Raw genomic sequence first — 23,903 nt, 5'->3', positions numbered from 1 at the left:
CTCTAGACATACAGTCTACCTCTAGACATACAGTCTACCTCTAGATATACAGTCTACCTCTTACATACAGTCTACCTCTAGAAATACAGTCTACCTCTTACATACAGTCTACCTCTAGACATACAGTCTACCTCTTACATACAGTCTCCCTCTAGACATACAGTCTACCTCTATACATACAGTCTACCTCTTACATACAGTCTACCTCTAGACATACAGTCTACCTCTAGACATACAGTCTACCTCTAGAAATACAGTCTACCTCTAGACACACAGTCTACCTCTATATATACAGTCTACCTCTTACATACAATCTACCTCTTACATACTGTCTACCTCTTACATACAGTCTACCTCTAGACATACAGTCTACCTCTAGACATACAGTCTACCTCTAGATATACAGTCTACCTCTTACATACAGTCTACCTCTAGAAATACAGTCTACCTCTTACATACAGTCTACCTCTAGACATACAGTCTACCTCTTACATACAGTCTCCCTCTAGACATACAGTCTACCTCTATACATACAGTCTACCTCTAGACATACAGTCTACCTCTAGATATACAGTCTACCTCTTACATACAGTCTACCTCTAGAAATACAGTCTACCTCTTACATACAGTCTACCTCTAGACATACAGTCTACCTCTTACATACAGTCTCCCTCTAGATATACAGTCTACCTCTATACATACAGTCTACCTCTAGATATACAGTCTACCTCTAGATATACAGTCTACCTCTTACATACAGTCTACCTCTAGAAATACAGTCTACCTCTTACATACAGTCTACCTCTAGACACACAGTCTACCTCTAGACATACAGTCTACCTCTTACATACAGTCTACCTCTTACATACTGTCTACCTCTTACATACAGTCTACCTCTAGACATACAGTCTACCTCTAGACATACAGTCTACCTCTAGATATACAGTCTACCTCTTACATACAGTCTACCTCTAGAAATACAGTCTACCTCTTACATACAGTCTACCTCTAGACATACAGTCTACCTCTTACATACAGTCTCCCTCTAGACATACAGTCTACCTCTATACATACAGTCTACCTCTTACATACAGTCTACCTCTAGACATACAGTCTACCTCTAGACATACAGTCTACCTCTAGAAATACAGTCTACCTCTAGACACACAGTCTACCTCTAGATATACAGTCTACCTCTTACATACTGTCTACCTCTTACATACAGTCTACCTCTAGACATACAGTCTACCTCTAGACATACAGTCTACCTCTAGATATACAGTCTACCTCTTACATACAGTCTACCTCTAGAAATACAGTCTACCTCTTACATACAGTCTACCTCTAGACATACAGTCTACCTCTTACATACAGTCTCCCTCTAGACATACAGTCTACCTCTATACATACAGTCTACCTCTAGACATACAGTCTACCTCTAGATATACAGTCTACCTCTTACATACAGTCTACCTCTAGAAATACAGTCTACCTCTTACATACAGTCTACCTCTAGACATACAGTCTACCTCTATACATACAGTCTACCTCTAGACATACAGTCTACCTCTAGAAATACAGTCTACCTCTAGACATACAGTCTACCTCTAGACATACAGTCTACCTCTTACATACAGTCTACCTCTAGATATACATTCTACCTCTAGACATACATTCTACCTCTAGAAATACAGTCTACCTCTAGACAAACAGTCTACCTCTAGATATACAGTCTACCTCTTACATACAGTCTACCTCTAACATACAGTCTACCTCTAGATATACAGTCTACCTCTAGACATACAGTCTACCTCTAGACATACAGTCTACCTCTAGACATACAGTCTACCTCTGGACATACAGTCTACCTCTTACCTACAGTCTACCTCTAGACATACAGTCTACCTCTAGACATACAGTCTACCTCTGGACATACAGTCTACCTCTAGACATACAGTCTACCTCTAGACATACAGTCTACCACTATACAGTCTACCTCTAGATCAAAGTCTACCTTGAGACATACAGTCTACCTCTAGAAATACAGTCTACCTCTAGACATACAGTCTACCTCTAGACATACAGTCTACCTCTAGACATACAGTCTACCTCTAGAAATACAGTCTACCTCTAGACATACAGTCTACCTCTAGACATACAGTCTACCTCTTACATACAGTCTACCTCTAGAAATACAGTCTACCTCTAGACATACAGTCTACCTCTAGACATACAGTCTACCTCTAGACATACAGTCTACCTCTAGACATACAGTCTACCTCTAGACATACAGTCTACCTCTACACATACAGTCTACCTCTAGACATACAGTCTACCTCTACACATACAGTCTACCTCTAGACATACAGTCTACCTCTTACATACAGTCTACCTATAGACATACAGTCTACCTCTAGACATACAGTCTACCTCTAGATATACAGTCTACCTCTAGATCAAAGTCTACCTTGAGACATACAGTCTACCTCTTGAAATACAGTCTACCTCTAGACATACAGTCTACCTCTAGACATACAGTCTACCTCTAGACATACATTCTACCTCTAGACATACAGTCTACCACTATACAGTCTACCTCTAGATCAAAGTCTACCTTGAGACATACAGTCTACCTCTAGAAATACAGTCTACCTCTAGAAATACAGTCTACCTCTAGACACTCAGTCTTCCTCTATACATATAGTCTACATCTTTCATACAGTCTACCTCTAGACATACAGTCTACCTCTAGACATACAGTCTACCTCTGGACATACAGTCTACATATAGACATACAGTCTACCTCTGGACATACAGTCTACCTCTTACCTACAGTCTACCTCTAAACATACAGTCTACCTCTAGACATACAGTCTACCTCTTACCTACAGTCTACCTCTAGACATACAGTCTACCTCTAGACATACTGTCTACCTTGAGACATACAGTCGACCTCTAGATATACAGTCTACCTCTAGACATAAAGTCTACCTCTAGATCAAAGTCTACCTCTAGACATACAGTCTACCTCTAGAAAAACAGCCTACCTCTAGACATATAGTCTTCCTCTTTCATACAGTCTACCTCTAGATCAAAGTCTACCTTGAGATATACAGTCTACCTCTAGACATACAGTCTACCTCTAGATATACAGTCTACCTCTAGACATATAGTCTACCTCTAGACATACAGTCTACCTCTAGACATACAGTCTACCTCTAGACATACAGTCTACCTCTAGACATACAGTCTACCTCTAGATATACAGACTACCTTGAGGCATACAGTCTAATTCTAGACATATAGTATACCTCTAGACATACAATCTACCTCTAGATATACAGTCTACCTCTAGACATACAGTCTACCTCTAGATATACAGACTACCTTGAGGCATACAGTCTAATTCTAGACATATAGTATACCTCTAGACATACAGTCTACCTATAGACATACAGTCTACCTCTAGATCAAAGTCTACCTCTAAACATACAGTCTACCTCTAGACATACAGTCTACCTCTTACATACAGTCTACCTCTAGACATACAGTCTACCTCTAGAAATACATTCTACCTCTAGATATACAGTCTACCTCTAGACATACAGTCTACCTCTAGACATACAGTCTACCTCTAGATCAAAGTCTACCTTTAGACATACAGTCTACCTCTAGACAAACAGTCTACCTCTGGACAAACAGTCTACCTCTGGACAAACAGTCTACCTCTAGACATACAGTCTACCTCTACAAATACAGTCTACCTCTAGACATACAGTCTACCTCTAGATCAAAGTCTACCTTGAGACATACAGTCTACCTCTAGACATACATTCTACCTCTAGAGATACAGTCTACCGCTAGACATACAGTCTTCCTCTAGTAACAGTCTACCTCTAGACATACAGTATACCTCTACACATACAGTCTACCTCTAGACATACAGTCTACCGCTAGACATACAGTCTACCTCTAGACATACAGTCTACCTCTAGACATACAGTATACCTCTACACATACAGTCTACCTCTAGGCATACAGTCTACCTCTAGACATACAGTCTACCTCTAGACACACAGTCTACCTCTACATCAATGTCTACCTTGAGATATACAGTCTACCTCTAGACATATAGTATACCTCTTTCATACAGTCTACCTCTAGATATACAGTCTACCTCTTACATACAGTCTACCTCTGGACATACAGTCTACCTCTAGACATACAGTCTACCTCTAGACATACAGTCTACCTCTAGACATACAGTCTACCTCTAGACATACAGTCTACCTCTAGACATACAGTCTAACTCTTACATACAGTCTACCTCTTACATACAGACTAACTCTAGACATACAGTCTACATCTAGATATACAGTCTACCTCTACATCAATGTCTACCTTGAGATATACAGTCTACCTCTAGATATACAGTCTACCTCTAGACATACAGTCTACCTCTTACATACAGTCTACCTCTTACATACAGTCTAACTCTGGACATACAGTCTACCTCTAGACATACAGTCTACCTCTAGACATACAGTCTACCTCTAGAAATACAGTCTACCTCTAGACATGCAGTCTACCTCTGGACAAACAGTCTACCTCTGGACAAACAGTCTACCTCTAGAAATACAGTCTACCTCTAGACATACAGTCTACCTCTGGACAAACAGTCTACCTCTAGACATGCAGTCTACCTCTAGAAATACAGTCTACCTCTAGACATACAGTCTACCTCTAGATCAAAGTCTACCTTGAGACATACAGTCTACCTCTAGATATACAGTCTACCTCTTACATACAGTCTACCTCTAGACATACAGTCTACCTCTAGACATACAGTATACCTCTACACATACAGTCTACCTCTAGGCATACAGTCTACCTCTAGACATACAGTCTACCTCTAGACACACAGTCTACCTCTACATCAATGTCTACCTTGAGATATACAGTCTACCTCTAGACATATAGTATACCTCTTTCATACAGTCTACCTCTAGATATACAGTCTACCTCTTACATACAGTCTACCTCTGGACATACAGTTTACCTCTAGACATACAGTCTACCTCTAGACATACAGTCTACCTCTAGACATACAGTCTACCTCTAGACATACAGTCTACCTCTAGACATACAGTCTAACTCTTACATACAGTCTACCTCTTACATACAGACTAACTCTAGACATACAGTCTACATCTAGATATACAGTCTACCTCTACATCAATGTCTACCTTGAGATATACAGTCTACCTCTAGATATACAGTCTACCTCTAGAAATACAGTCTACCTCTTACATACAGTCTACCTCTTACATACAGTCTAACTCTGGACATACAGTCTACCTCTAGACATACAGTCTACCTCTAGAAATAAAGTCTACCTCTAGACATGCAGTCTACCTCTGGACAAACAGTCTACCTCTGGACAAACAGTCTACCTCTAGAAATACAGTCTACCTCTAGACATACAGTCTACCTCTAGATCAAAGTCTACCTTGAGACATACAGTCTACCTCTAGATATACAGTCTACCTCTTACATACAGTCTCCCTCTAGACATACAGTCTACCTCTATACATACAGTCTATCTCTTACATACAGTCTACCTCTAGACATACAGTCTACCTCTAGACATACAGTTTACCTCTAGAAATACAGTCTACCTCTAGACACACAGTCTACCTCTAGATATACAGTCTACCTCTTACATACAATCTACCTCTTACATACTGTCTACCTCTTACATACAGTCTACCTCTAGACATACAGTCTACCTCTAGATATACAGTCTACCTCTTACATACAGTCTACCTCTAGAAATACAGTCTACCTCTTACATACAGTCTACCTCTAGACATACAGTCTACCTCTTACATACAGTCTCCCTCTAGACATACAGTCTACCTCTATACATACAGTCTACCTCTAGACATACAGTCTACCTCTAGATATACAGTCTACCTCTTACATACAGTCTACCTCTAGAAATACAGTCTACCTCTTACATACAGTCTACCTCTAGACATACAGTCTACCTCTAGACATACAGTCTACCTCTAGAAATACAGTTTACCTCTAGACATACAGTCTACCTCTAGACATACAGTCTACCTCTTACATACAGTCTACCTCTAGATATACATTCTACCTCTAGACATACATTCTACCTCTAGAAATACAGTCTACCTCTAGACATACAGTCTACCTCTTACATACAGTATACCTCTTACATACAGTCTACCTCTAGAAATACAGTCTACCTCTAGACATACAGTCTACCTCTAGACATACAGTCTACCTCTAGACATACATTCTACCTCTAGACATACAGTCTACAACTATACAGTCTACCTCTAGATCAAAGTCTACCTTGAGACATACAGTCTACCTCTAGAAATACAGTCTACCTCTAGAAATACAGTCTACCTCTAGACACTCAGTCTTCCTCTATACATATAGTCTACATCTTTCATACAGTCTACCTCTAGACACACAGTCTACCTCTAGACATACAGTCTACCTCTGGACATACAGTCTACCTCTTACCTACAGTCTACCTCTGGACATACAGTCTACCTCTTACCTACAGTCTACCTCTAGACATACAGTCTACCTCTAGACATACAGTCTACCTCTTACCTACAGTCTACCTCTAGACATACAGTCTACCTCTAGACATACTGTCTACCTTGAGACATACAGTCGACCTCTAGATATACAGTCTACCTCTAGACATAAAGTCTACCTCTAGATCAAAGTCTACCTCTAGACATACAGTCTACCTCTAGAAGTACAGTCTACCTCTAGACACACAGTCTACCTCTAGATATACAGTCTACCTCTTACATACAGTCTACCTCTTACATACTGTCTACCTCTTACATACAGTCTACCTCTAGACATACAGTCTACCTCTAGACATACAGTCTACCTCTAGAAATACAGTCTACCTTTAGATATACAGTCTACCTCTAGACATACAGTCTACCTCTTACATACAGTCTACCTCTAGAAATACAGTCTACCTCTTACATACAGTCTACCTCTAGACATACAGTCTACCTCTAGAAGTACAGTCTACCTCTAGACACACAGTCTACCTCTAGATATACAGTCTACCTCTTACATACAGTCTACCTCTTACATACTGTCTACCTCTTACATACAGTCTACCTCTAGACATACAGTCTACCTCTAGACATACAGTCTACCTCTAGATATACAGTCTACCTCTTACATACAGTCTACCTCTAGAAATACAGTCTACCTCTTACATACAGTCTACCTCTAGACATACAGTCTACCTCTTACATACAGTCTCCCTCTAGACATACAGTCTACCTCTATACATACAGTCTACCTCTTACATATAGTCTACCTCTAGACATACAGTCTACCTCTAGACATACAGTCTACCTCTAGATATACAGTCTACCTCTTACATACAATCTACCTCTTACATACTGTCTACCTCTTACATACAGTCTACCTCTAGACATACAGTCTACCTCTAGATATATATAGTCTACCTCTTACATACAGTCTACCTCTAGAAATACAGTCTACCTCTTACATACAGTCTACCTCTAGACATACATTCTACCTCTTACATACAGTCTCCCTCTAGACATACAGTCTACCTCTATACATACAGTCTACCTCTAGACATACAGTCTACCTCTAGATATACAGTCTACCTCTTACATACAGTCTACCTCTAGAAATACAGTCTACCTCTTACATACAGTCTACCTCTAGACACACAGTCTACCTCTAGATATACAGTCTACCTCTTACATACAGTCTACCTCTTACATACTGTCTACCTCTTACATACAGTCTACCTCTAGACATACAGTCTACCTCTAGACATACAGTCTACCTCTAGATATACAGTTTACCTCTTACATACTGTCTACCTCTAGAAATACAGTCTACCTCTTACATACAGTCTACCTCTAGACATACAGTCTACCTCTTACATACAGTCTCCCTCTAGACATACAGTCTACCTCTATACATACAGTCTACCTCTTACATACAGTCTACCTCTAGACATACAGTCTACCTCTAGACATACAGTCTACCTCTAGAAATGCAGTCTACCTCTAGACACACAGTCTACCTCTAGATATACAGTCTACCTCTTACATACAATCTACCTCTTACATACTGTCTACCTCTTACATACAGTCTACCTCTAGACATACAGTCTACCTCTAGACATACAGTCTACCTCTAGATATACAGTCTACCTCTTACATACAGTCTACCTCTAGAAATACAGTCTACCTCATACATACAGTCTACCTCTAGACATACAGTCTACCTCTTACATACAGTCTCCCTCTAGACATACAGTCTACCTCTATACATACAGTCTACCTCTAGACATACAGTCTACCTCTAGATATACAGTCTACCTCTTACATACAGTCTACCTCTAGACATACAGTCTACCTCTAGACATACAGTCTACCTCTAGAAATACAGTCTACCTGTAGACACACAGTCTACCTCTAGATATACAGTCTACCTCTTACATACAATCTACCTCTTACATACTGTCTACCTCTTACATACAGTCTACCTCTAGACATACAGTCTACCTCTAGATATACAGTCTACCTCTTACATACAGTCTACCTCTAGAAATACAGTCTACCTCTTACATACAGTCTACCTCTAGACATACATTCTACCTCTTACATACAGTCTCCCTCTAGACATACAGTCTACCTCTATACATACAGTCTACCTCTAGACATACAGTCTACCTCTAGATATACAGTCTACCTCTTACATACAGTCTACCTCTAGAAATACAGTCTACCTCTTACATACAGTCTACCTCTAGACACACAGTCTACCTCTAGATATACAGTCTACCTCTTACATACAGTCTACCTCTTACATACTGTCTACCTCTTACATACAGTCTACCTCTAGACATACAGTCTACCTCTAGACATACAGTCTACCTCTAGATATACAGTCTACCTCTTACATACAGTCTACCTCTAGAAATACAGTCTACCTCTTACATACAGTCTACCTCTAGACATACAGTCTACCTCTTACATACAGTCTCCCTCTAGACATACAGTCTACCTCTATACATACAGTCTACCTCTTACATACAGTCTACCTCTAGACATACAGTCTACCTCTAGACATACAGTCTACCTCTAGAAATACAGTCTACCTCTAGACACACAGTCTACCTCTATATATACAGTCTACCTCTTACATACAATCTACCTCTTACATACTGTCTACCTCTTACATACAGTCTACCTCTAGACATACAGTCTACCTCTAGACATACAGTCTACCTCTAGATATACAGTCTACCTCTTACATACAGTCTACCTCTAGAAATACAGTCTACCTCTTACATACAGTCTACCTCTAGACATACAGTCTACCTCTTACATACAGTCTCCCTCTAGACATACAGTCTACCTCTATACATACAGTCTACCTCTAGACATACAGTCTACCTCTAGATATACAGTCTACCTCTTACATACAGTCTACCTCTAGAAATACAGTCTACCTCTTACATACAGTCTACCTCTAGACATACAGTCTACCTCTTACATACAGTCTCCCTCTAGATATACAGTCTACCTCTATACATACAGTCTACCTCTAGATATACAGTCTACCTCTAGATATACAGTCTACCTCTTACATACAGTCTACCTCTAGAAATACAGTCTACCTCTTACATACAGTCTACCTCTAGACACACAGTCTACCTCTAGACATACAGTCTACCTCTTACATACAGTCTACCTCTTACATACTGTCTACCTCTTACATACAGTCTACCTCTAGACATACAGTCTACCTCTAGACATACAGTCTACCTCTAGATATACAGTCTACCTCTTACATACAGTCTACCTCTAGAAATACAGTCTACCTCTTACATACAGTCTACCTCTAGACATACAGTCTACCTCTTACATACAGTCTCCCTCTAGACATACAGTCTACCTCTATACATACAGTATACCTCTTACATACAGTCTACCTCTAGACATACAGTCTACCTCTAGACATACAGTCTACCTCTAGAAATACAGTCTACCTCTAGACACACAGTCTACCTCTAGATATACAGTCTACCTCTTACATACTGTCTACCTCTTACATACAGTCTACCTCTAGACATACAGTGTACCTCTAGACATACAGTCTACCTCTAGATATACAGTCTACCTCTTACATACAGTCTACCTCTAGAAATACAGTCTACCTCTTACATACAGTCTACCTCTAGACATACAGTCTACCTCTTACATACAGTCTCCCTCTAGACATACAGTCTACCTCTATACATACAGTCTACCTCTAGACATACAGTCTACCTCTAGATATACAGTCTACCTCTTACATACAGTCTACCTCTAGAAATACAGTCTACCTCTTACATACAGTCTACCTCTAGACATACAGTCTACCTCTATACATACAGTCTACCTCTAGACATACAGTCTACCTCTAGAAATACAGTCTACCTCTAGACATACAGTCTACCTCTAGACATACAGTCTACCTCTTACATACAGTCTACCTCTAGATATACATTCTACCTCTAGACATACATTCTACCTCTAGAAATACAGTCTACCTCTAGACAAACAGTCTACCTCTAGATATACAGTCTACCTCTTACATACAGTCTACCTCTAACATACAGTCTACCTCTAGATATACAGTCTACCTCTAGACATACAGTCTACCTCTAGACATACAGTCTACCTCTAGACATACAGTCTACCTCTGGACATACAGTCTACCTCTTACCTACAGTCTACCTCTAGACATACAGTCTACCTCTAGACATACAGTCTACCTCTGGACATACAGTCTACCTCTAGATATACAGTCTACCTCTTACATACAGTCTACCTCTAGAAATACAGTCTACCTCTTACATACAGTCTACCTCTAGACATACAGTCTACCTCTTACATACAGTCTCCCTCTAGATATACAGTCTACCTCTATACATACAGTCTACCTCTAGATATACAGTCTACCTCTAGATATACAGTCTACCTCTTACATACAGTCTACCTCTAGAAATACAGTCTACCTCTTACATACAGTCTACCTCTAGACACACAGTCTACCTCTAGACATACAGTCTACCTCTTACATACAGTCTACCTCTTACATACTGTCTACCTCTTACATACAGTCTACCTCTAGACATACAGTCTACCTCTAGACATACAGTCTACCTCTAGATATACAGTCTACCTCTTACATACAGTCTACCTCTAGAAATACAGTCTACCTCTTACATACAGTCTACCTCTAGACATACAGTCTACCTCTTACATACAGTCTCCCTCTAGACATACAGTCTACCTCTATACATACAGTCTACCTCTTACATACAGTCTACCTCTAGACATACAGTCTACCTCTAGACATACAGTCTACCTCTAGAAATACAGTCTACCTCTAGACACACAGTCTACCTCTAGATATACAGTCTACCTCTTACATACTGTCTACCTCTTACATACAGTCTACCTCTAGACATACAGTCTACCTCTAGACATACAGTCTACCTCTAGATATACAGTCTACCTCTTACATACAGTCTACCTCTAGAAATACAGTCTACCTCTTACATACAGTCTACCTCTAGACATACAGTCTACCTCTTACATACAGTCTCCCTCTAGACATACAGTCTACCTCTATACATACAGTCTACCTCTAGACATACAGTCTACCTCTAGATATACAGTCTACCTCTTACATACAGTCTACCTCTAGAAATACAGTCTACCTCTTACATACAGTCTACCTCTAGACATACAGTCTACCTCTATACATACAGTCTACCTCTAGACATACAGTCTACCTCTAGAAATACAGTCTACCTCTAGACATACAGTCTACCTCTAGACATACAGTCTACCTCTTACATACAGTCTACCTCTAGATATACATTCTACCTCTAGACATACATTCTACCTCTAGAAATACAGTCTACCTCTAGACAAACAGTCTACCTCTAGATATACAGTCTACCTCTTACATACAGTCTACCTCTAACATACAGTCTACCTCTAGATATACAGTCTACCTCTAGACATACAGTCTACCTCTAGACATACAGTCTACCTCTAGACATACAGTCTACCTCTGGACATACAGTCTACCTCTTACCTACAGTCTACCTCTAGACATACAGTCTACCTCTAGACATACAGTCTACCTCTGGACATACAGTCTACCTCTAGACATACAGTCTACCTCTAGACATACAGTCTACCACTATACAGTCTACCTCTAGATCAAAGTCTACCTTGAGACATACAGTCTACCTCTAGAAATACAGTCTACCTCTAGACATACAGTCTACCTCTAGACATACAGTCTACCTCTAGACATACAGTCTACCTCTAGAAATACAGTCTACCTCTAGACATACAGTCTACCTCTAGACATACAGTCTACCTCTTACATACAGTCTACCTCTAGAAATACAGTCTACCTCTAGACATACAGTCTACCTCTAGACATACAGTCTACCTCTAGACATACAGTCTACCTCTAGACATACAGTCTACCTCTAGACATACAGTCTACCTCTACACATACAGTCTACCTCTAGACATACAGTCTACCTCTACACATACAGTCTACCTCTAGACATACAGTCTACCTCTTACATACAGTCTACCTATAGACATACAGTCTACCTCTAGACATACAGTGTACCTCTAGATATACAGTATACCTCTAGATCAAAGTCTACCTTGAGACATACAGTCTACCTCTTGAAATACAGTCTACCTCTAGACATACAGTCTACCTCTAGACATACAGTCTACCTCTAGACATACATTCTACCTCTAGACATACAGTCTACCACTATACAGTCTACCTCTAGATCAAAGTCTACCTTGAGACATACAGTCTACCTCTAGAAATACAGTCTACCTCTAGAAATACAGTCTACCTCTAGACACTCAGTCTTCCTCTATACATATAGTCTACATCTTTCATACAGTCTACCTCTAGACATACAGTCTACCTCTAGACATACAGTCTACCTCTGGACATACAGTCTACATATAGACATACAGTCTACCTCTGGACATACAGTCTACCTCTTACCTACAGTCTACCTCTAAACATACAGTCTACCTCTAGACATACAGTCTACCTCTTACCTACAGTCTACCTCTAGACATACAGTCTACCTCTAGACATACTGTCTACCTTGAGACATACAGTCGACCTCTAGATATACAGTCTACCTCTAGACATAAAGTCTACCTCTAGATCAAAGTCTACCTCTAGACATACAGTCTACCTCTAGAAAAACAGCCTACCTCTAGACATATAGTCTTCCTCTTTCATACAGTCTACCTCTAGATCAAAGTCTACCTTGAGATATACAGTCTACCTCTAGACATACAGTCTACCTCTAGATATACAGTCTACCTCTAGACATATAGTCTACCTCTAGACATACAGTCTACCTCTAGACATACAGTCTACCTCTAGACATACAGTCTACCTCTAGACATACAGTCTACCTCTAGATATACAGACTACCTTGAGGCATACAGTCTAATTCTAGACATATAGTATACCTCTAGACATACAATCTACCTCTAGATATACAGTCTACCTCTAGACATACAGTCTACCTCTAGATATACAGACTACCTTGAGGCATACAGTCTAATTCTAGACATATAGTATACCTCTAGACATACAGTCTACCTATAGACATACAGTCTACCTCTAGATCAAAGTCTACCTCTAAACATACAGTCTACCTCTAGACATACAGTCTACCTCTTACATACAGTCTACCTCTAGACATACAGTCTACCTCTAGAAATACATTCTACCTCTAGATATACAGTCTACCTCTAGACATACAGTCTACCTCTAGACATACAGTCTACCTCTAGATCAAAGTCTACCTTTAGACATACAGTCTACCTCTAGACAAACAGTCTACCTCTGGACAAACAGTCTACCTCTGGACAAACAGTCTACCTCTAGACATACAGTCTACCTCTACAAATACAGTCTACCTCTAGACATACAGTCTACCTCTAGATCAAAGTCTACCTTGAGACATACAGTCTACCTCTAGACATACATTCTACCTCTAGAGATACAGTCTACCGCTAGACATACAGTCTTCCTCTAGTAACAGTCTACCTCTAGACATACAGTATACCTCTACACATACAGTCTACCTCTAGACATACAGTCTACCTCTAGACATACAGTCTACCTCTAGACATACAGTCTACCTCTAGACATACAGTATACCTCTACACATACAGTCTACCTCTAGGCATACAGTCTACCTCTAGACATACAGTCTACCTCTAGACACACAGTCTACCTCTACATCAATGTCTACCTTGAGATATACAGTCTACCTCTAGACATATAGTATACCTCTTTCATACAGTCTACCTCTAGATATACAGTCTACCTCTTACATACAGTCTACCTCTGGACATACAGTCTACCTCTAGACATACAGTCTACCTCTAGACATACAGTCTACCTCTAGACATACAGTCTACCTCTAGACATACAGTCTACCTCTAGACATACAGTCTAACTCTTACATACAGTCTACCTCTTACATACAGACTAACTCTAGACATACAGTCTACATCTAGATATACAGTCTACCTCTACATCAATGTCTACCTTGAGATATACAGTCTACCTCTAGATATACAGTCTACCTCTAGACATACAGTCTACCTCTTACATACAGTCTACCTCTTACATACAGTCTAACTCTGGACATACAGTCTACCTCTAGACATACAGTCTACCTCTAGACATACAGTCTACCTCTAGAAATACAGTCTACCTCTAGACATGCAGTCTACCTCTGGACAAACAGTCTACCTCTGGACAAACAGTCTACCTCTAGAAATACAGTCTACCTCTAGACATACAGTCTACCTCTGGACAAACAGTCTACCTCTAGACATGCAGTCTACCTCTAGAAATACAGTCTACCTCTAGACATACAGTCTACCTCTAGATCAAAGTCTACCTTGAGACATACAGTCTACCTCTAGATATACAGTCTACCTCTTACATACAGTCTACCTCTAGACATACAGTCTACCTCTAGACATACAGTATACCTCTACACATACAGTCTACCTCTAGGCATACAGTCTACCTCTAGACATACAGTCTACCTCTAGACACACAGTCTACCTCTACATCAATGTCTACCTTGAGATATACAGTCTACCTCTAGACATATAGTATACCTCTTTCATACAGTCTACCTCTAGATATACAGTCTACCTCTTACATACAGTCTACCTCTGGACATACAGTTTACCTCTAGACATACAGTCTACCTCTAGACATACAGTCTACCTCTAGACATACAGTCTACCTCTAGACATACAGTCTACCTCTAGACATACAGTCTAACTCTTACATACAGTCTACCTCTTACATACAGACTAACTCTAGACATACAGTCTACATCTAGATATACAGTCTACCTCTACATCAATGTCTACCTTGAGATATACAGTCTACCTCTAGATATACAGTCTACCTCTAGACATACAGTCTACCTCTTACATACAGTCTACCTCTTACATACAGTCTAACTCTGGACATACAGTCTACCTCTAGACATACAGTCTACCTCTAGACATACAGTCTACCTCTAGAAATAAAGTCTACCTCTAGACATGCAGTCTACCTCTGGACAAACAGTCTACCTCTGGACAAACAGTCTACCTCTAGAAATACAGTCTACCTCTAGACATACAGTCTACCTCTGGACAAACAGTCTACCTCTAGACATGCAGTCTACCTCTAGAAATACAGTCTACCTCTAGACATACAGTCTACCTCTAGATCAAAGTCTACCTTGAGACATACAGTCTACCTCTAGATATACAGTCTACCTCTTACATATAGTCTCCCTCTAGACATACAGTCTACCTCTATACATACAGTCTATCTCTTACATACAGTCTACCTCTAGACATACAGTCTACCTCTAGACATACAGTTTACCTCTAGAAATACAGTCTACCTCTAGACACACAGTCTACCTCTAGATATACAGTCTACCTCTTACATACAATCTACCTCTTACATACTGTCTACCTCTTACATACAGTCTACCTCTAGACATACAGTCTACCTCTAGATATACAGTCTACCTCTTACATACAGTCTACCTCTAGAAATACAGTCTACCTCTTACATACAGTCTACCTCTAGACATACAGTCTACCTCTTACATACAGTCTCCCTCTAGACATACAGTCTACCTCTATACATAAAGTCTACCTCTAGACATACAGTCTACCTCTAGATATACAGTCTACCTCTTACATACAGTCTACCTCTAGAAATACAGTCTACCTCTTACATACAGTCTACCTCTAGACATACAGTCTACCTCTAGACATACAGTCTACCTCTAGAAATACAGTTTACCTCTAGACATACAGTCTACCTCTAGACATACAGTCTACCTCTTACATACAGTCTACCTCTAGATATACATTCTACCTCTAGACATACATTCTACCTCTAGAAATACAGTCTACCTCTAGACATACAGTCTACCTCTTACATACAGTATACCTCTTACATACAGTCTACCTCTAGAAATACAGTCTACCTCTAGACATACAGTCTACCTCTAGACATACAGTCTACCTCTAGACATACATTCTACCTCTAGACATACAGTCTACAACTATACAGTCTACCTCTAGATCAAAGTCTACCTTGAGACATACAGTCTACCTCTAGAAATACAGTCTACCTCTAGAAATACAGTCTACCTCTAGACACTCAGTCTTCCTCTATACATATAGTCTACATCTTTCATACAGTCTACCTCTAGACACACAGTCTACCTCTAGACATACAGTCTACCTCTGGACATACAGTCTACCTCTTACCTACAGTCTACCTCTGGACATACAGTCTACCTCTTACCTACAGTCTACCTCTAGATATACAGTCTACCTCTAGACATACAGTCTACCTCTTACCTACAGTCTACCTCTAGACATACAGTCTACCTCTAGACATACTGTCTACCTTGAGACATACAGTCGACCTCTAGATATACAGTCTACCTCTAGACATAAAGTCTACCTCTAGATCAAAGTCTACCTCTAGACATACAGTCTACCTCTAGAAGTACAGTCTACCTCTAGACACACAGTCTACCTCTAGATATACAGTCTACCTCTTACATACAGTCTACCTCTTACATACTGTCTACCTCTTACATACAGTCTACCTCTAGACATACAGTCTACCTCTAGACATACAGTCTACCTCTAGAAATACAGTCTACCTTTAGATATACAGTCTACCTCTAGACATACAGTCTACCTCTTACATACAGTCTACCTCTAGAAATACAGTCTACCTCTTACATACAGTCTACCTCTAGACATACAGTCTACCTCTAGAAGTACAGTCTACCTCTAGACACACAGTCTACCTCTAGATATACAGTCTACCTCTTACATACAGTCTACCTCTTACATACTGTCTACCTCTTACATACAGTCTACCTCTAGACATACAGTCTACCTCTAGACATACAGTCTACCTCTAGATATACAGTCTACCTCTTACATACAGTCTACCTCTAGAAATACAGTCTACCTCTTACATACAGTCTACCTCTAGACATACAGTCTACCTCTTACATACAGTCTCCCTCTAGACATACAGTCTACCTCTATACATACAGTCTACCTCTTACATATAGTCTACCTCTAGACATACAGTCTACCTCTAGACATACAGTCTACCTCTAGATATACAGTCTACCTCTTACATACAATCTACCTCTTACATACTGTCTACCTCTTACATACAGTCTACCTCTAGACATACAGTCTACCTCTAGATATATATAGTCTACCTCTTACATACAGTCTACCTCTAGAAATACAGTCTACCTCTTACATACAGTCTACCTCTAGACATACATTCTACCTCTTACATACAGTCTCCCTCTAGACATACAGTCTACCTCTATACATACAGTCTACCTCTAGACATACAGTCTACCTCTAGATATACAGTCTACCTCTTACATACAGTCTACCTCTAGAAATACAGTCTACCTCTTACATACAGTCTACCTCTAGACACACAGTCTACCTCTAGATATACAGTCTACCTCTTACATACAGTCTACCTCTTACATACTGTCTACCTCTTACATACAGTCTACCTCTAGACATACAGTCTACCTCTAGACATACAGTCTACCTCTAGATATACAGTTTACCTCTTACATACTGTCTACCTCTAGAAATACAGTCTACCTCTTACATACAGTCTACCTCTAGACATACAGTCTACCTCTTACATACAGTCTCCCTCTAGACATACAGTCTACCTCTATACATACAGTCTACCTCTTACATACAGTCTACCTCTAGACATACAGTCTACCTCTAGACATACAGTCTACCTCTAGAAATGCAGTCTACCTCTAGACACACAGTCTACCTCTAGATATACAGTCTACCTCTTACATACAATCTACCTCTTACATACTGTCTACCTCTTACATACAGTCTACCTCTAGACATACAGTCTACCTCTAGACATACAGTCTACCTCTAGATATACAGTCTACCTCTTACATACAGTCTACCTCTAGAAATACAGTCTACCTCATACATACAGTCTACCTCTAGACATACAGTCTACCTCTTACATACAGTCTCCCTCTAGACATACAGTCTACCTCTATACATACAGTCTACCTCTAGACATACAGTCTACCTCTAGATATACAGTCTACCTCTTACATACAGTCTACCTCTAGAAATACAGTCTACCTCTTACATACAGTCTACCTCTAGACATACAGTCTACCTCTTACATACAGTCTCCCTCTAGACATACAGTCTACCTCTATACATACAGTCTACCTCTAGAAATACAGTCTACCTCTTACATACAGTCTACCTCTAGACATACAGTCTACCTCTTACATACAGTCTCCCTCTAGACATACAGTCTACCTCTATACATACAGTCTACCTCTTACATACAGTCTACCTCTAGACATACAGTCTACCTCTAGACATACAGTCTACCTCTAGAAATACAGTCTACCTCTAGACACACAGTCTACCTCTAGATATACAGTCTACCTCTTACATACAATCTACCTCTTACATACTGTCTACCTCTTACATACAGTCTACCTCTAGACATACAGTCTACCTCTAGACATACAGTCTACCTCTAGATATACAGTCTACCTCTTACATACAGTCTACCTCTAGAAATACAGTCTACCTCTTACATACAGTCTACCTCTAGACATACAGTCTACCTCTTACATACAGTCTCCCTCTAGACATACAGTCTACCTCTATACATACAGTCTACCTCTAGACATACAGTCTACCTCTAGATATACAGTCTACCTCTTACATACAGTCTACCTCTAGAAATACAGTCTACCTCTTACATACAGTCTACCTCTAGACATACAGTCTACATCTATACATACAGTCTACCTCTAGACATACAGTCTACCTCTAGAAATACAGTCTACCTCTTACATACAGTCTACCTCTAGACATACAGTCTACCTCTTACATACAGTCTACCTCTAGATATACATTCTACCTCTAGACATACATTCTACCTCTAGAAATACAGTCTACCTCTAGACATACAGTCTACCTCTTACATACAGTATACCTCTTACATACAGTCTACCTCTAGAAATACAGTCTACCTCTAGACAAACAGTCTACCTCTAGATATACAGTCTACCTCTTACATACAGTCTACCTCTAACATACAGTCTACCTCTAGATATACAGTCTACCTCTAGACATACAGTCTACCTCTAGACATACAGTCTACCTCTAGACATACAGTCTACCTCTGGACATACAGTCTACCTCTTACCTACAGTCTACCTCTAGACATACAGTCTACCTCTAGACATACAGTCTACCTCTGGACATACAGTCTACCTCTAGACATACAGTCTACCTCTAGACATACAGTCTACCACTATACAGTCTACCTCTAGATCAAAGTCTACCTTGAGACATACAGTCTACCTCTAGAAATACAGTCTTCCTCTAGACATACAGTCTACCTCTAGACATACAGTCTACCTCTAGACATACAGTCTACCTCTAGAAATACAGTCTACCTCTAGACATACAGTCTACCTCTAGACATACAGTCTACCTCTTACATACAGTCTACCTCTAGAAATACAGTCTACCTCTAGACATACAGTCTACCTCTAGACATACAGTCTACCTCTAGACATACAGTCTACCTCTAGACATACAGTCTACCACTATACAGTCTACCTCTAGATCAAAGTCTACCTTGAGACATACAGTCTACCTCTAGAAATACAGTCTACCTCTAGACATACAGTCTACCTCTAGACATACAGTCTACCTCTAGACATACAGTCTACCTCTAGAAATACAGTCTACCTCTAGACATACAGTCTACATATAGACATACAGTCTACCTCTGGACATACAGTCTACCTCTTACCTACAGTCTACCTCTAAACATACAGTCTACCTCTAGACATACAGTCTACCTCTTACCTACAGTCTACCTCTAGACATACAGTCTACCTCTAGACATACTGTCTACCTTGAGACATACAGTCGACCTCTAGATATACAGTCTACCTCTAGACATAAAGTCTACCTCTAGATCAAAGTCTACCTCTAGACATACAGTCTACCTCTAGAAAAACAGCCTACCTCTAGACATATAGTCTTCCTCTTTCATACAGTCTACCTCTAGATCAAAGTCTACCTTGAGATATACAGTCTACCTCTAGACATACAGTCTACCTCTAGATATACAGTCTACCTCTAGACATATAGTCTACCTCTAGACATACAGTCTACCTCTACACATACAGTCTACCTCTAGACATACAGTCTACCTCTACACATACAGTCTACCTCTAGACATACAGTCTACCTCTTACATACAGTCTACCTATAGACATACAGTCTACCTCTAGACATACAGTCTACCTCTAGATATACAGTCTACCTCTAGATCAAAGTCTACCTTGAGACATACAGTCTACCTCTTGAAATACAGTCTACCTCTAGACATACAGTCTACCTCTAGACATACAGTCTACCTCTAGACATACATTCTACCTCTAGACATACAGTCTACCACTATACAGTCTACCTCTAGATCAAAGTCTACCTTGAGACATACAGTCTACCTCTAGAAATACAGTCTACCTCTAGAAATACAGTCTACCTCTAGACACTCAGTCTTCCTCTATACATATAGTCTACATCTTTCATACAGTCTACCTCTAGACATACAGTCTACCTCTAGACATACAGTCTACCTCTGGACATACAGTCTACATATAGACATACAGTCTACCTCTGGACATACAGTCTACCTCTTACCTACAGTCTACCTCTAAACATACAGTCTACCTCTAGACATACAGTCTACCTCTTACCTACAGTCTACCTCTAGACATACAGTCTACCTCTAGACATACTGTCTACCTTGAGACATACAGTCGACCTCTAGATATACAGTCTACCTCTAGACATAAAGTCTACCTCTAGATCAAAGTCTACCTCTAGACATACAGTCTACCTCTAGAAAAACAGCCTACCTCTAGACATATAGTCTTCCTCTTTCATACAGTCTACCTCTAGATCAAAGTCTACCTTGAGATATACAGTCTACCTCTAGACATACAGTCTACCTCTAGATATACAGTCTACCTCTAGACATATAGTCTACCTCTAGACATACAGTCTACCTCTAGACATACAGTCTACCTCTAGACATACAGTCTACCTCTAGACATACAGTCTACCTCTAGATATACAGACTACCTTGAGGCATACAGTCTAATTCTAGACATATAGTATACCTCTAGACATACAATCTACCTCTAGATATACAGTCTACCTCTAGACATACAGTCTACCTCTAGATATACAGACTACCTTGAGGCATACAGTCTAATTCTAGACATATAGTATACCTCTAGACATACAGTCTACCTATAGACATACAGTCTACCTCTAGATCAAAGTCTACCTCTAAACATACAGTCTACCTCTAGACATACAGTCTACCTCTCACATACAGTCTACCTCTAGACATACAGTCTACCTCTAGAAATACATTCTACCTCTAGATATACAGTCTACCTCTAGACATACAGTCTACCTCTAGACATACAGTCTACCTCTAGATCAAAGTCTACCTTTAGACATACAGTCTACCTCTAGACAAACAGTCTACCTCTGGACAAACAGTCTACCTCTGGACAAACAGTCTACCTCTAGACATACAGTCTACCTCTACAAATACAGTCTACCTCTAGACATACATTCTACCTCTAGATCAAAGTCTACCTTGAGACATACAGTCTACCTCTAGACATACATTCTACCTCTGGAGATACAGTCTACCGCTAGACATACAGTCTTCCTCTAGTAACAGTCTACCTCTAGACATACAGTATACCTCTACACATACAGTCTACCTCTAGACATACAGTCTACCTCTAGACATACAGTCTACCTCTAGACATACAGTCTACCTCTAGACATACAGTATACCTCTACACATACAGTCTACCTCTAGGCATACAGTCTACCTCTAGACATACAGTCTACCTCTAGACACACAGTCTACCTCTACATCAATGTCTACCTTGAGATATACAGTCTACCTCTAGACATATAGTATACCTCTTTCATACAGTCTACCTCTAGATATACAGTCTACCTCTTACATACAGTCTACCTCTGGACATACAGTCTACCTCTAGACATACAGTCTACCTCTAGACATACAGTCTACCTCTAGACATACAGTCTACCTCTAGACATACAGTCTAACTCTTACATACAGTCTACCTCTTACATACAGACTAACTCTAGACATACAGTCTACATCTAGATATACAGTCTACCTCTACATCAATGTCTACCTTGAGATATACAGTCTACCTCTAGATATACAGTCTACCTCTAGACATACAGTCTACCTCTTACATACAGTCTACCTCTTACATACAGTCTAACTCTGGACATACAGTCTACCTCTAGACATACAGTCTACCTCTAGACATACAGTCTACCTCTAGAAATACAGTCTACCTCTAGACATGCAGTCTACCTCTGGACAAACAGTCTACCTCTGGACAAACAGTCTACCTCTAGAAATACAGTCTACCTCTAGACATACAGTCTACCTCTGGACAAACAGTCTACCTCTAGACATGCAGTCTACCTCTAGAAATACAGTCTACCTCTAGACATACAGTCTACCTCTAGATCAAAGTCTACCTTGAGACATACAGTCTACCTCTAGACATACAGTCTACCTCTAGAAGTATCTCTGTGGGACTAATGCTGTCCGTCTATCAGCCTGTCTCTGTGGGACTATTGCTTTCTGTATTTCAGCCTGTCTCTGTGGGACTAATGATGTCTGTCTATCAGCCTGTCTCTGTGGGACTAATGCTGTCCGTCTATCAGCCTGTCTCTGTGGGACTAATGCTGTCCGTCTATCAGCCTGTCTCTGTGGGACTAATGATGTCTGTCTATCAGCCTGTCTCCTTGGGACTAATGCTGTCCGTCTATCAGCCTGTCTCTGTGGGACTAATGCTGTCCGTCTATCAGCCTGTCTCTGTGGGACTAATGATGTCTGTCTATCAGCCTGTATCCGTGGGACTAATGCTGTCCGTCTATCAGCCTGTCTCTGTGGGACTAATGATGTCTGTCTATCAGCCTGTCTCTGTGGCACCAATGCTGTCCGTCTATCAT

Source organism: Coregonus lavaretus (genome assembly GCF_964263955.1).
Source record: "Coregonus lavaretus genome assembly, chromosome: 16".
Taxonomy (NCBI): Eukaryota; Metazoa; Chordata; class Actinopteri; order Salmoniformes; family Salmonidae; genus Coregonus; species Coregonus lavaretus.
Note: the sequence above shows the minus strand (reverse complement) of the source record.